General features: G+C 47.3%; 1 long non-coding RNA gene, 2 other non-coding genes and 1 pseudogene across 4 annotated transcripts in view; 2 read left to right on the forward strand and 2 right to left on the reverse strand.

The window, feature by feature from the left end:
• The window catches only part of LOC122914380, a 61031-nt gene that overhangs the window by 31598 nt on the left and 14697 nt on the right, over positions 1–14736 (reverse strand). For both annotated transcript variants that reach the window (XR_006385790.1, XR_006385791.1), the window contains exon 3: positions 924–1063. This is a non-coding gene — a long non-coding RNA (uncharacterized LOC122914380). The remainder of the gene's footprint in view (positions 1–923; positions 1064–14736) is intronic.
• On the forward strand, positions 115–187 carry TRNAT-CGU. Its single transcript has one exon. It is a non-coding gene; the product is annotated as a tRNA-Thr (tRNA).
• On the forward strand, positions 7571–7664 carry TRNAI-UAU. Its single transcript has 2 exons — positions 7571–7608; positions 7629–7664. It is a non-coding gene; the product is annotated as a tRNA-Ile (tRNA).
• Positions 8039–9036, reverse strand: LOC122913705 (annotated as a pseudogene).

Genomic DNA, 14736 nt, shown 5'->3' on the forward strand with positions numbered 1-14736 from the left:
TTGGAAAGGGGAGGGGGTGCAATTTCAAATTTCCAGGAACTCACAAAAACGGAAAACGAAACTTTGGCATAGATAATCAGCTTTAGGGCACGGAGTTGAGGGCCCCTCCAGTTGGGCTCCGTAGCTCAGGGGTTAGAGCACTGGTCTCGTAAACCAGGGGTCGTGAGTTCGAATCTCACTGGGGCCTCCAGCTCTTTGCTTTTTTCATCATCGGTGGATACTTTCAAAAGGAATGTTTCCTTCACACCAAAAGCTGGAACTAGAAATGAATTTGCCAAATCTATATTCTCTATTCCCAGAAAATTATTGCTAACATAAGCAGGGGATTCTAAAACGGAAGTTCATCATAAAAAACGGGGATAAAGCTGCTGTATCATCTTTAAATTGTTGGTGATACCTGAAATTCGGGTGTAGGAAAACAGAAGCGCCACCATTTACAATTAATGCCAATAGAAGCCAGCAGATGCGCTAACTTGTATTGAGTTTCAATCACAACCTAGAGTCAGGATTAGTTTAGCCACTGTAGGGACACTTGTCTGAATGAAAAGAGCATCATTAATAATCATATCAGAACTCCAGGCATAAACAGGGCTGCACTGTCACCCTGATTACAGAATCCAGAATGGCCCCCATGGCTTCTCTGCTCTCCTGTTGGTCTCCCCCGATTCTGCTGCTGCTGTCATAGTGGACTTTCTGCTCCTCTGGGAGCGGACCAATAGTCTATGTCAGGGTCTTGCTCCGGTCGCTCCCCTGCCTGGCATGCTCGGACTACCAATGTCCGCAGAGTGCACGTTTTCATTTCTCTGAAGTCTGCACCCTCCACTTTCTCAGTGATGCCTTCTTCGGTCATCCCATCTAACATTTCAGTATCCTCCAACATTGTCTCTTTTCTGCTTATTATTAACATGTATTTATATACTTACCAAAATAGAATAGGATGTGTATTTTAGTGGTCCATCTCTATACTGTCTGTATCCCATACTGGAGTGTAAGACAGCGAGCGCAGGTGTTCTTGTCTGGTGGCTAGATCATATGCTGTAGCTTCTACAGTAATGCTCAGCACCTAGTAAGTAGTCGGTAAATATTTCCTGAATGAGTTGAAGAATGTATCGTATTTTAATAAAAATTTTAATTAAAATAAATTTAATATGGGTTTAGGAAACATAAATGAATTAGATTTATAAAAATGTAGCACACTTGGCAAAATAGACATCCATCCTTGATCTTAAATGCCTCATTAATGTGACTTGTGTTGGGGGAATGGCTGTTATTTTTGTTGTTGTCATATGTTTATTTTTAGGGGTGGTATTTTTCTTTAGGCCAAGACAGAGAGCAGAGGGGGTAGGGGAGAGGGAGAGACAGAGAGAAGCATCGCATCAATGATGGCGGCACTGAGGGGCAAGGACCTCAAGCATCCACGGGATACACAGGCCCAACGAGCAAATTTGGTTTTCCATGTCCTTCTATCTGGATGTCCTGTTACCCATCCCCACTTCACGGTGCCTGAGGTCAAGTCTAAAAACTGTGACTTCAGTGATTCTGACTTCTAGAACCCACCTTCACAGTAAACTCTTACTCACGGGGCTGATGAGAAGTGAAAATATAAAAACTAATAGAGAGAAAGGAGTATGTAGATGCTGTCTGTAGCATCCCACCCAGTACGTCTACAAATCTTGGCATTACATGGGAGACGAAGATGTGAAAAGAAAGAAGATCAGGAGATCTTGGCACCTGAAGAATGGCGTGGTGGTGAACTCCTTGAGTTTTCTTTACGGGGTTTTATATATTCTAGATTGGGTACTATTCCAGATGCCTGCTGTGTAATATTTTCTACATAACGCAGTAGTTCATATATAGAACAGTGTGGGGGGTTAGGGGTGATGAGAAAAGAGAAGGCAAGTTGAGGACAAAGCAGAAGCTGACACCCTGCAACCCCCTCCCCCACCATGGGTATGTGTGACATCCTCAGGCACTCCTGGTTGCCCTAAAGGAAGAACAAACAGCTAATCTGTAGAGATCATGATCCTTCCAGACCTGAGTCTCCCTCAGTTTACAAATATCCTACTGATTTACAAGGAAAGGGCTTTCTTACCAACGGCCTAATTTCCAGAGACCCAGAACTCCGTTCCTGAAGCCCTAACATCACCCTTCCTCCCTAAAATTGGGGGAGGCTGAGGCAGAGGGAAATGTAAATAAAGTTAAATTTCTTCTAAACCTAAAGCTCATTGACAAGGACCTGTGATAGCAGGAGTGTGACATTCCCCCAGGAAGCTCCCAACTGTCTCACTGTTAATGCCTTACTGAAAGGAAAAACAACCTGAACTTCACAAAGAGCAAAGCCTCTGGTGTCCTGTGTGTCTTCTTCAATACATGAAAGCTCTTTCCAAACCTCCCTTTTCCTTACCTCCCCAGCCCCACAGTCTAGAATCACCCCCCCCCCCACAACACTCTTTCTGCCCACAGGTCCTGTTTCCGTGCATCAGTAAATCTATTTCGCACCAAAGACTCTCAAGAATTCTTTCTTGGCCACGGGCTTCAAACCCTAATACGGTCTTTCCGGCATCATACTCATGTTCTGTGTCTCACCTTGCATCTGGGTGAGCCAAAGACGCTCGGCTCCCACTGCGCGGGGCGGCAAGAAAGTGCATCACTCCTAGGCCTGTACAGCTGGTAGCATCTGAGCATGATGATTCAGGACAGTAGCTGAGAGCCCGCTGCCGGGCGACCTGGGGAGACTCAGACCCTGAGGCCCCCAGCCCACCTCCAAGATGGCGCTTAAGGCTCTGGGTCTCCTCCTGGGAAATAATCTGAGCACAGGGGTACAAGCGGGGAATTTTATTAAAGCGAAAGCACATTCTCAGATGTGAGCGCAGCCTTGGGGTTCGCTTACCGACAGTTAACAAGAGGGTGGAATATTCGGTACTTGGATCAACATTTCTTGTTCGAGCAGGATTTGGGGAGTTTCCTCCTCCCTGGCTCAGGGGTTTCCGGTCGTGGCGCCGCCATCTTGGGCCTGTCTGGTGGGGTCCGGCTTGTCGCGGGACTTCTGACCTTCCCCACTGCCGGCCGTGGCCTCCTCCTTGCCGGCCTCCGGGCATCCCCCGAGAGCCTAAACTAACTGCCTACCCAGACGGTCCAGAGGGAAAGCCTGCATAGAGCAGGGGGGAGTGGAATGGCAGGGGAGGGGGCAGAGGGAGTGGGACAGCAGGCTCCCCGCTGAGCAAGGAGCCTGACCTTGGACTAGATCCCAGGACCCCAGCATCAAGACCTGAGCCAAAGGCAGGCACTTAACCGACTGAGCCACCCAGTTATCCCAAATATTTTTATTGAGGTTTTAATTTTTAGTTCACTTATTTTCTTTTTCTACTGCAGACAGGTTGACTTTAGATCTCCGTTCTCTTTTAGGTATTTGTCTTTTTCCAGTGAATTCTATGAAACTTTCACTAAGCTTTTTTTGTCGCACATTCAGTGTTTGGAAGGGCAGGAGAGACTTTGCTTGCTGCTTCTCATCTGTCAATTCTGTAATGACCTCTTTACTCACTTTCTTGTCTTTGCTCTACCATCGTCATTGTCATTCATTTCTGTCCTCTTTAAGTTAATTTTGTTTCCTCAGCCAGAGCATAAGACTATGACCAAGCTACCACCCATGGATTCAGCTGTGTCAGGTTTGGATCCAGGAGCTGTGGACACGGAAAACAGAATGCAAAACATCCATTCTGCTGAGAGTGGCAGAAAATGGAGAGACAGAGAGATATAGAGAGAGATGATCTTAGGGTTCTTTTGGTCTTGTACATGCTGCTGCTCTCTCCAGAGTGTTGGAGAGGGCCATAGACTTTCTGGGCATCTTTTTGGTCACTGGCCCATATTTCCACATTATTTTCCATTGTTCTTTGTGACTTCCCAAGGTTTGGTTTACTCTCAGAGGTTATTCATTCTGGATAATTCTTCCTCTAAGACTCTCCTAACTTAATCCTAAAGAGAGGATGGCAGAAGAGTGAGGTTTGGCAGTTCTTCCGCCTTGTGGGAAGTACCCCTTATTGGTGTTGGGGGGGATGGGCTTCCAGGCCAGAAGGTATTGCGCACCCCCCCCCACCAGGCTGCAGCTCCCACCTCCCACTGCCAACCTACAAGTTTCCAAGTTGGAGAATACTAATGACTGTTTTCAGTTTCTGCCTAATTAACACATTCTGTGAAGTACCCGGGGGTGTGTACAGAGAAAACCTGGCCATCTGCTTCAATTCCTCAACTTTCCTTTTAGACTGGTGCTCTTAAATTATTCATTCTTTGGGTGACTTTTTTCAAATGCATGTATAACTTCAGCCTTTTCTCCACTCTGAGTACTTGAGAGGGATCCAAACAGTTTTCCTTATTTTTCTTTGATTCCTTAGATTAAAAGACAGGGAGGGCCTATGATTATTAGAATCAACTGGAGCTTTTTAAAAATGTTGGTTTCTGGGATCCATCCCAAACCAATGAACTCGATCTCTGGGGGTCAGACTATTCATGGGTATGGTTTTAGGCAATTTTCCAGTTCCTCTGGGAAACCACTGTTCTAAAAACATGGAATAAATGGGGTTGGAGAGTTTTGTGCCCCAGAAGCACATGGCAGCCAAGTCCTGGGATGTTTAAAATGCTATTTCATGGGCACTTAGGTGGCTCAGTCATTTGAGTCACTGACTCTTGATTTTGGCTCTGGTCATGATCTCAGGGTCCTGAGATCGAGCCGGGGATCCACACTGGGATTCATGCTCAGCAGGGAGTCTCTCCCTCTCCTTCCGTCCCTCCCCCTGCTCATGCTCTCTCTAAAATGAATAAATAAATATGTAAAATGTTATTTTAGCATATTCATGTTATTAATATGGCCTAAAGATTTGTGGAGAGAAGATACACCCACAGGTAAACGGCATTATTCTCAGGTTACAAAAATACATCATTTTTCTCAAATCGCAAATGGAGCTCAGCCATATCATATTCTTTCCAGAGCAGAATCATGAGAACCTTGAATCATGGAATCTTCAGAATCATCTTTTTGAGAGAGAATTTGAGCATTCCCTGTAGTCAGTGTCTGAGATGACTTTAATAGGGCATTTCAGTTGTTAGCAAATCTCTATCCTCTTCCTGAAGAGTAGGTCAATGGTCCAATGGTTTCCCTGTATTTGTATTACTATTATGTAGGGAAGGGAAAAAAGTTTTTCTGGACTCTCTTAGGGTCCCTGGCTGGGTCTGAAAATTAAACTGACACAGTTTAACAGGAAGGAAGCATACATGTTTACTTGATAAGAGGTTTATGGGACGTGGGAGCCTTTATAAGGAAATGAAAACACAAGGAAGTGGTTAAAGCTGAGTTGGACCAAGAGAGGACTGTTGTGGGGAACTATGATAGGCCAAAGGATACAAGGTAAGTCTAGTAAGCTGGAGGAATTTCTTGGAGTCCCTTTGTCTTTGGTACCTGAGCATCCTCAGGGTACCTCTCACATGAGAGGTTTATGATCTGCTTCAGGGGAGAGAGGCAGGAGCGGGTCAGAGTGACCTTCCTGCTTTTCACATTTTCTCAGACTCCTTCAGCTTAAAATATTTAATTTGCTAAGTTGCCATATTTTGAGGTAGTGTGTTCTGAACCCCATCAATTACAAAAATATGTTTATTCCCATGTTATTGCTCCCCCATTCAAAACACAATATTATAAACTATCTCACAAACTATGGTCAGTCATTCATAATTATGAATTCCATCATGGTTTCTGTCAATCAGGCAATCAAGAGGATACAGAGAACTTTGCAATGGGGTATTTTTAGAAGGATTTCAGAAAGGGGCTATTTAAAAAAGGTGTGGGCAGGTTGGGGGGAAAGGTGGAGTAGAGGGCTACTGATATCAAGTGGTTAGTATCCCAAGGGCCTGAAGGAAAGAGGAAGGAAACCGTTATTGGAAAGAGAAGGAAAGATCCACTTGGATGAACTAGGCCGTGTTGACCCCCAGAAAAGAATGCAGAAAAACGAACACTCCAACTTCTGTGTCCTCTCTCATTCTGATCTCCTAGTGCTTCCACCATGAAAATCCAGCTGAAGGCAGAGGGCAGGGGGCCAGTGATGTGGTCCATACAGGACAGGCTTCCCTAGAAGAGTAGATGGAGGTCAGAGATGGTTATTCTTTTTTTAACATTAACTATTCCAAGCATTTAGCTCTCCGCTTTTTCCTCCGTGAACACGATTTCATGCCCTAATGCCCACGTTGTGTGACAGACGTGTCTTCTCTGATGAAAGTCAGTTTAATCCCCAGTGACACTTCGAGTCATGGTAAGTTTCATCCCTTAAGAACAATAATTCCCTAGATACTGACTCCTATCCAGATCCGGATTTGGAGCATAGGCCCGTGAGTGCTGTTAGAGATTTACATAACTCACTTCGAATGGTGCCTGGCCTCGGTAAGCTCTGTCCAGCGGGTAACTGCCAGGGTTCTTATTTAGACGGAATGATCTCTAGAGGTCCAGGCGCCCTCGGTCTCTCTCCAGGACTGTGTGATGGGGATGTTGGAGGAAACACTCCGGTGCGGCGGCCATCCAGCTTATGGCGCTTCTCGCTGCTCGTCACGTTAGGGCGTTAATACTCGGAAAGATGTCCGTACAGCGGCGAAAGGGGCGGAGACCTCTTCCCTCCTCTGCCCCACTCTCCGTGTGTCTGGAAGGCGAGAGCTTCTCCTTCCAGGTAGGGCTGGTCTGTCACTCCCAGTCCTGTTTGGTAGGCACTATGTGTTCAAGAACAGGCAGGCTATCTCCTTCCAGTTCACGGGAATTACTCCATAAAAGCCAAAAGGCTTCGGATCTTAGGTGTATGCGCTTTGACAGCTGCCGTGTCCCCAGGCCCGAATCAGACAACTAAGCAAGCCAACGGAGAAATGCCCACAACTGGCCTTTCTCCCGAGAGGCCCCGGGGAGGGGGCGAGGATCAGGGGCGGGCGCGGCGACGAGACCGAGACAGGTGCAGGGGCGCGGGGGGGGGGGTGTGGACACCGCCTTGGCCGCGGTGACCGGCGGCACGAACGAGGAGAGGTCACGATCCGGTAGGTTGCTTGCAGCTCGTGGCCGAGCAGCCGGCTCTGCCTCGGGTCGCGGCTTTCATGCAGGCCCGGGAGTACAAGGGCGACGGGAGGCGCAGCTGCGGGGTGCCGCCCGGGTCCGCTGGCGGACTCGGCTCCCGGGGTCCCGGGGCCTCTGGGAGCATCCCCGAGCCGCCGCGCCTCGGCCACACGGCTGGCGCCTTCCACGGACGCGTTTCCCTTCTTGCGGCGAAGGCGGCGGGAGCCGGAGTCCGCGCGCGCTCGCTCCTCCGCCGTTGCTCCGGGCGCCTAAAGGACGCGGCCCGGGTCGCCCGTGGCCTGGGGGGAAGAAGCACTGCGCTCTGCCCGGTCGCGGGGAGGGAGGCGTGCAGACAGCCCCGGCTCGGCTCCGCAGCCCCGCGGGCGGCAGGTGCGGGGGGCGGTCCCGGGGCTCGGCGCGCTTCCGCTGCGGCGCGGGGACGGGCGCGCCCTGGCCCGAGGCTCCGTAGAGCGCGCGCCGGCGCCGCGGGGAAAGCATGCTCCAGTGGCGCAATCGGTTAGCGCGCGGTACTTATACAGCAGTATATGTGCGGGTGATGCCGAGGTTGTGAGTTCGAGCCTCACCTGGAGCATGTTTTCTTCCCTTTGCGATTTCAGATTCTTTTTCTTTCTTTCTTTTTTTTTTTAAAGACACATTTATTCAGCGTCATGATCAGACTATTACATTTAGCAATCAACAGCATGGGTGCAAAAAAAAACTACATTAAAACCCTTTGTTGGAATGCTTTACACTTTCCACAGAACAGAAACTAAAATAACCTGTTATACAATTAGTCACAAATACAGTCCTTGAGTTTTTTTGCCCATACACATGAGTATTGTCTAAAACATGTCTTCTTTGTAGCAGCTAGGCCCTGCCACCACTGTGCTTGGCTGAGTTCACAAATCTGTTGTAACCTGTAGTTTCCCTGTCACTTCTCTGGCTCTCCTCTCCTGTTAAGCTTTGTTTCCTGGCAGTAATTAAAACCTTCTGCCACTGCCATAGCTGCTGCTGCTGCTGGAACCACCATAGCCACCTTGGTTTCGTGGTTTGGCGAAGTACTGGCCTCCACCACCATAAGGGCCAGAGCTTCTGCCTCCAAAATTGCCTCCTTTCATGGGTCCAATATTTGAGGATTGATTGTTGTAATTGCCAAAATCATTATAGCTTCCGCCACCTCCATAGTTGCTTCCATCATTACCAAATCCATTATAGCCATCCCCACTGCCACCATATCCACCACCACCTCGACTGCCACCAAAGCCACCTCGACCACTGAAGTTTCCTCCGCGACCAAAGTGGTCATTCCCACCAAAACCACCTCCACGACCACCACCAAAGTTTCCAGAACCACTTCAACCTCTTTGGCTGGATGAAGCACTAGCCATCTCTGGCTTAGAGAGTGCTTTCCTTACTTTACAGCTGTGGCCATTCACAGTATGGTATTTTTGAATGACAATCTTGTCTACAGAATCATGGTCATCAAATGTTACAAAAGCAAAACCCCTCTTTTTGCCACTGCTTCGGTCAGTCATGATCTCAATCACTTCGATTTTCCCATACTGTTCGAAATAATCTCTTAGATGATGTACTTCAGTGTCTTCTTTAATGCCACCAACAAAAATCTTTTTCACAGTTAAGTGGGCACCAGATCTTCTTGAATCTTCTCTTGAGACAGCCCTCTTTGGTTCCACAACTCTTCCATCCACCTTGTGTGGCCTCGCATTCATGGCTGCATCCACCTCCTCCACAGGGGCATATGTGACAAACCCGAAGCCTCTGGAGCGCCTGGTGTTCGGATCTCTCATGACCACACAGTCCGTAAGTGTTCCCCATTGCTCAAAATGGCTCCTCAGACTCTCATCGGTCGTTTCAAAGCTCAGACCTCCGATGAAGAGCTTCCGCAGCTGTTCAGGCTCTTTGGGAGACTCTGACTTAGACATGATGGCGGTGGGAGGGGAGACTTTAACGAAGCTTACTCCGCGGCGTCCACGGGCAGAAAGCGCGATTTCAGCTTCTTAGTCTAATGTATTTTCCCCCCTCCTCTTCGAAGAAAAAGCTGGAAGGAGGGCATTTTATTTTCCATGCTGAGACCGCGGATATTCCCACGATGAAGGAGGGCTTTGGGTAGTTTTCGAACCGGAAGAAACCACAGACCAGAGGAGGCAAATGGAATTTACCCAAGGAAGTTCTCCTCCACCTGAGACGGTACAGACATTGCACACCTTCAGAGGAAGCCCTCAGCCGTTACCCGCTGCTTTCTTTAAAGGAGTTCTCAGCTCCTAGGGAACTGCGCAGGGGAGCGGAAAACCGGGGTCCTGAGCTCTGCGGTGGTTTGGTCAGCTCTGGGGTCATCTCCTGGGTCAGCTCCCCGGGCCACCTCCAGGGGTCAGCTCTGGGGTCAGCGACCAGAGCTCGGGGAGGTGGGGAAGCCGCCCCGGAACCGGGAAAGAGCAACTTCGCTCGGATGCCACAGGGCGCGGTGAGGTTGCTGAATTCCACCTGTGAAATCTTACTGTGACTTGAGTCTCACCAGCCAGCCTCCAGCAGTCAAACATCGGGTGGGGTGGCTGGGTATGTATTTTCATCAGAAAATAAAACAAGTCCTATTTGGGCAACTACATTCATTCTGACGCTGGATCTGCCCTGGATGATTCAAGGTTACTCTGCTTGGATCCAGTCTCTCCCGGATTTATTCTGTCTCTGGGGCTCTCCTCTTCTGTTCCTTCAGTATGATATTCCTGACAGTTCTGTCCTCCTGATTATATACACATTCTCTGTATTACATTCATGCCCTTGATCATGACCTCTCTGTAGATACTGATGACCGGGTACCATTTCTCCCCGCCCCCCGCCACCCTGTCTTTCCCTTTGAACCCCGAGCCAGGCGTCCTGTAGACCAACCTGCTCTTCTGACCGAAATCCTGTAGGTCTGTCACAGCAACATGTGAGAAAACCATCAAACTTCAAGCCACTCCCTCTCCTGTGCTTTCTCCAATGCGGTCATGTAACAAACATGTAACGCCACGTTTCCTGCCAGGTGTGTTTCAAGGCAAGGTCACTGCAGTGACTGAGAAAGAGGAAGTCTCTGGGCTTGGAAGGTAAGTTCTAGTTGGGAGGAATCCACAGTGACAGCTAAAAGTAAATACATAAGTAGATGCAGTTTTATAGAGCAAACTAAAAACAGGATGGGGGTAGAGGAGATCCCAAGGTATGTCTGGGTGCTGTATTAGGTGGAGCTGTTAGGGAAGGCCCCCTCTCTGGCAGGTGGCATTTCAGCAGTGGCCTGGAGGGCAGGAAGAAGGTCGTGGATACACACAGTCCAAGACCTGTGGGGACAGAGGGAAGAACCATGGCAAAGACCTCTCTGTGGGTGTGTCCCCAGAAGCACCCTCAGAGAGCAAGGAGAAAAAGGCCTCATACCAGCACGTGTTTCAACAGAAGACACGATCCCATCATTTTCATAAAGCTAACACCTGATGCGATGTTATTTATGATCCCAGTTAAGGCCTGACCAAGCGGCATGTGAGGAAACAATGTGACAGTAAACTTGTCAGAGGCACAAAGAAGTATCGCCAGGGGTAAATGCTGCTTGCTCTAGGAGTCTCTGACCTGCAGGGACTAGGCTGTCCCTAGCTTCCATGGCCTGATGTGACAACCCTGCAATGACTCTGATCACACCAGCTTCTGTGGCGTTGTTCAAAACAGAAAACAGCACTGGAGTTTTCTCATGTCTCCTTTTTAGTAAGTTTCACCAACTTCGTGGCTTAAAACAGCACAAAATTGTTGTCTTAGGGTTCTATAGGCCGGGGCCTAAAGTGACTTTCCCGCACTGAAATCAGGCTGCTGGCTGGGCCGTGGTCTTCTGGATGCTCTGGGCAAGAGTCCTTTCTCTCGCCTGTTCCGCCTTCTAGAGCCTGCCCACATTCCCTGGCTCTTAGTCACCTTCTGCCTCCCAAGTCGGCTAGTGAAGGACTCTGGTCTTTGCTTCTGTTGCCACATTTTCCATCTGTTCCACATTTTCTGTTGCCTCTCTTCCATCTTTCAAAGGACCCTGTCATTATATCGGACCCCCTGCGTAATGACCTCCCTATTTCCAGATCCTTACGTTTAGCTTGTCTGCAAAGTCCCTTTCGCTCTGCGAGGCAGCACATTCCCGGCTTCTGGGGCTTATCCCGGGCCCATCTGTGAGGAGACCCTGCTTGGTCCGGGTCATCACAAACCCTGTATGAGACGAAGAACAGCACCCTCCCCCCAGTCTCCTCCTTCGCTTGTGGGATCCGTCCTTCCTGGCGCGCCTTACCTGGCCACCACTGATGTGCTTTCCATTGCTATTCTGTTGCCTTTTCTAGAATTTTGAGTAAATGGGGCCATACAGTCTGTGGCCTTCTGCGTTAGACTTTTACTTAGTATAATGCTGTGCTCATCTCTGCAAGGGATTCATTTTTGATTCCTTCTTCTCTGTGTCCCTGTGTTCACCTGTTACCGAGTCCTCCTCATTCTCTCCTACCTCCTAATGTCTATCAGCATTTCCCTGCTCATGTTCCCAAAGGCCTCGGTTCTTGATAAATACCCTCATTTTGCCCTGGCTCTTTTCTCTTTCTCTTCACTTCTGCCCCGGAGACCACGGGCCTGTATTACCCACCCCCATCCCTTTGCTCCCCTGTGAGCTTTGCCTGCTGGGCCAGCCCCCCCCCCCTCAGGCATTAGCTCAGGCTTCTCTTTGCTTTCCTCCCTCACTTACTGGATCAGAAGCTCCTGCAGTTGGGGGGGAGGGGGCAAGGGGGAGGTGGGACAAGGACTATATTTTAACTGCTTTCGTTTCTTTAGTATCCCACTCAATTCCTGACTGTCCCTCTCAGTAAACTTTCTCTCCCTGTGGTCTCAGGGAGGCCTCTGTTCCTTTGCTCCCTCTATGTCCCCCCCACCCTCCCCCCACAAACCCCTTGAGGTGAGAGTTTCTTTTGTTTTACTGACTTAATTCACTTATTTTAGGAAAATGAAGGTTAAACATAGATACTGAGTAATGAATACTACTAACAAGAGTTGTATTTTGTCTGGCAGTTTCTTTCACTAAAGAATGTAAAGTCAAAGGTCAAAGAAGGGATTTGCTAGTGCAGATACAAAAACAGGAGGCTTGTTTGACTCCTTTCTCTACCTAGAATGCTATTCTTCGATGTACAGGACGGGATTGCTGTGCATTCCAGGAAAAAAATCTGATGGTTTCTTCCTTCTTACTCATGGATCATTTGTAGTATCAAGTCTGCATTTACCTCATTGTAAAAAAGATGTATTTATATACACAATTGTCTTTTCTGCTAGTTTGCTTACCGAGGACAATTACCATGACTTTTTAAAAAAACTTTTAATTACATAGTCCATTATGTGACATGTAGAAAATATTTAAAAATATCCATAGAGTCTCAAAATGGTGCAGTGGCATAAACGCAGAACTTTGGGGGGAGAAGAAGAAGACAGCAAAGAAAGGAGGAAAAAATGAGGTGGTTTGGATAGGAATGAGGAGGAGGAAAAAAAAAAAAGTGTTTCTTTTGATTGTTCCAGGTGAAAATACTGGGTATTCCAAACACTACAACTCAAGGCTTTTCTAGAGTTGACATTTGCTTCTGCTAAATGAGGATTAATATATATGCTTGGCTGACAAGGAGAATTGGTTTAGGTCCCTTGTAAAGTAACAACCCTCCACCCCTAGACCTCACACTGCCATCAGAAAGGGCCAGATGGCCTACTTTTAAAAATTTCCCAACCCCAGACCCCAAGATCATGACCTGAGGGAAACCAAGAGTCCTCCGCTTAACCAGCTGCACCACTCAGGAGCCCTCTGTCCAGTCATTTTAAAAAAAACTATTTATGGAGTGATACAATTTTAAATTGTTTCACAAGAAACATTTCTTCCAATTTTGGCCCTTTGGGTCTCTTTACTATTTGTTTATTTCCCCTGGCTTCCATTTCTACTTCTGGTGCAGACTGAAAAGACCCAGATCCTTAAAAACCTCCTCAAGCGGATTTACCCATTACAAATATGGCCTACTTTTGTGTCTTTTGTCACCTCCAAATTCTATTTCATGTAACAATTCTGTTAATTTTTATTTTTTTGCCTAGGTAATACGTTCCTGTGATTCCAGATATCCATAGGTATAAAGGTCCTCCCTGGTCCGATTTTTAAAGAGCAAAGAAGAGACTTTTATCTGAGTCCAAGTTAGGTCAGCTGCCCAGGATACACAATCTTCACAAAGAAGAGTGCTCCAGGGATAGAACATCTCGTACAGGGTTATATATGTTTTTTTACATTTTTAAAGTTACAAATCATCATGCTGAACATTCCAGAAAGTTACAGACTTCATCTTGTGTTTTCAGCATGTGCAAGGCAGTATGACTTTAACAGGAACCAGGAAGGTTTAAAAATTTTTCTTATCTTAATGCTTGGAAAGCTCCTTTTTGGTTATTCTCTGTAAGGAAATAGTTGTACAAAGTGCTGGGGCAGAAATAGAGCCCTTGCTCTGCAGTTTTGCCGAGTCATTCTGACCTGGGTAAATGTTAGAGGAGAGCCTCCATGGGAGCCCAGGGGCAGGCCCCTGCCCGCCACCCCCCACAAGGGTGAACATTTCCTTTATTTTACCGATGTTATTAGTTTCTAAAAAAAAAGCATGACTTCCATTCTCTTCTTTGCCAGATACCATTCTAGCTGAGTGTGTGGAAAGGAGCCCATCCCTTCCCACCTGGCGAAAAAGAGAGGCCTGGCCCTTGCTTCAGCTCTTGGGAGATAATCCACGTCGTACCTAACAGATATCTTTTTAGGGTGGATATGGCCACATGCAGAAGTCATGTCAGAAAGACCAACCCTGTGATTTAGGGTAAGGGCTCTGTTACCCTATCAGTCAGCCCAGAGAGTGAGTTCAAGCACACGGGACATCAAGGGCTAAGGCTGATATAATGAAACTCCAATAAAAACTCTGGACATGGAAGTTTAGGCGAGCTTCTCAAACTGACAATACTCTGTGCCTTGTCACACAAGGGTAACTGGCCCCGAGGACAACAGGAGTGTCATTGTGGAACTCTGCCAGGGTCTGCTTTATGTGTACTTTCTTTTGGCAGATTTTAACCTGTGTCTTTTCCTTGTAATAAGCTATAACCAGTAAGTATAACAGCTTTGAGGAGTTCTGTGACACCTTCTAGCAAATTATCCAAACCAAAGGTATTTTTGGGAAACCTCAAAACTTGCAAATAATGTCAGAAGTGAGGGAAGTCTAGGGGACTCTGCCCTCACACTTTGCTGTTTGACGGACTCAGGGGGAAGGCTACACTCTCTTCTGATTTAACAATGCTTCTAAGGAAACTGATCGATAGTAACACAGCAAATTTAATTATTTCTAACACCTTTCTTTTTACAATATTAAAGAGCAAGTCTTTACTGATTTTCTAGGAGCCCACTGGGAAATCTCAGCCGGTTTTAGGTGCAAATGTCATAAGGATTTGATTTGAGGAGAAAAAATATCAAACTAGTAAATAATAAATAGTAATAGCAAACTAGTAAATAGTAAACAGCTAACTAAGTAGGATCACAAGTTACTGAGAAACAATATGTAGCTGCCTATGTATCCAAGTGACAGACGACTTTCCATTTGTGCTTCCACATGTGAAAAGCT

Source organism: Neovison vison, chromosome 1, assembly GCF_020171115.1.
Source record: "Neovison vison isolate M4711 chromosome 1, ASM_NN_V1, whole genome shotgun sequence".
Taxonomy (NCBI): domain Eukaryota; kingdom Metazoa; phylum Chordata; class Mammalia; order Carnivora; family Mustelidae; genus Neogale; species Neogale vison.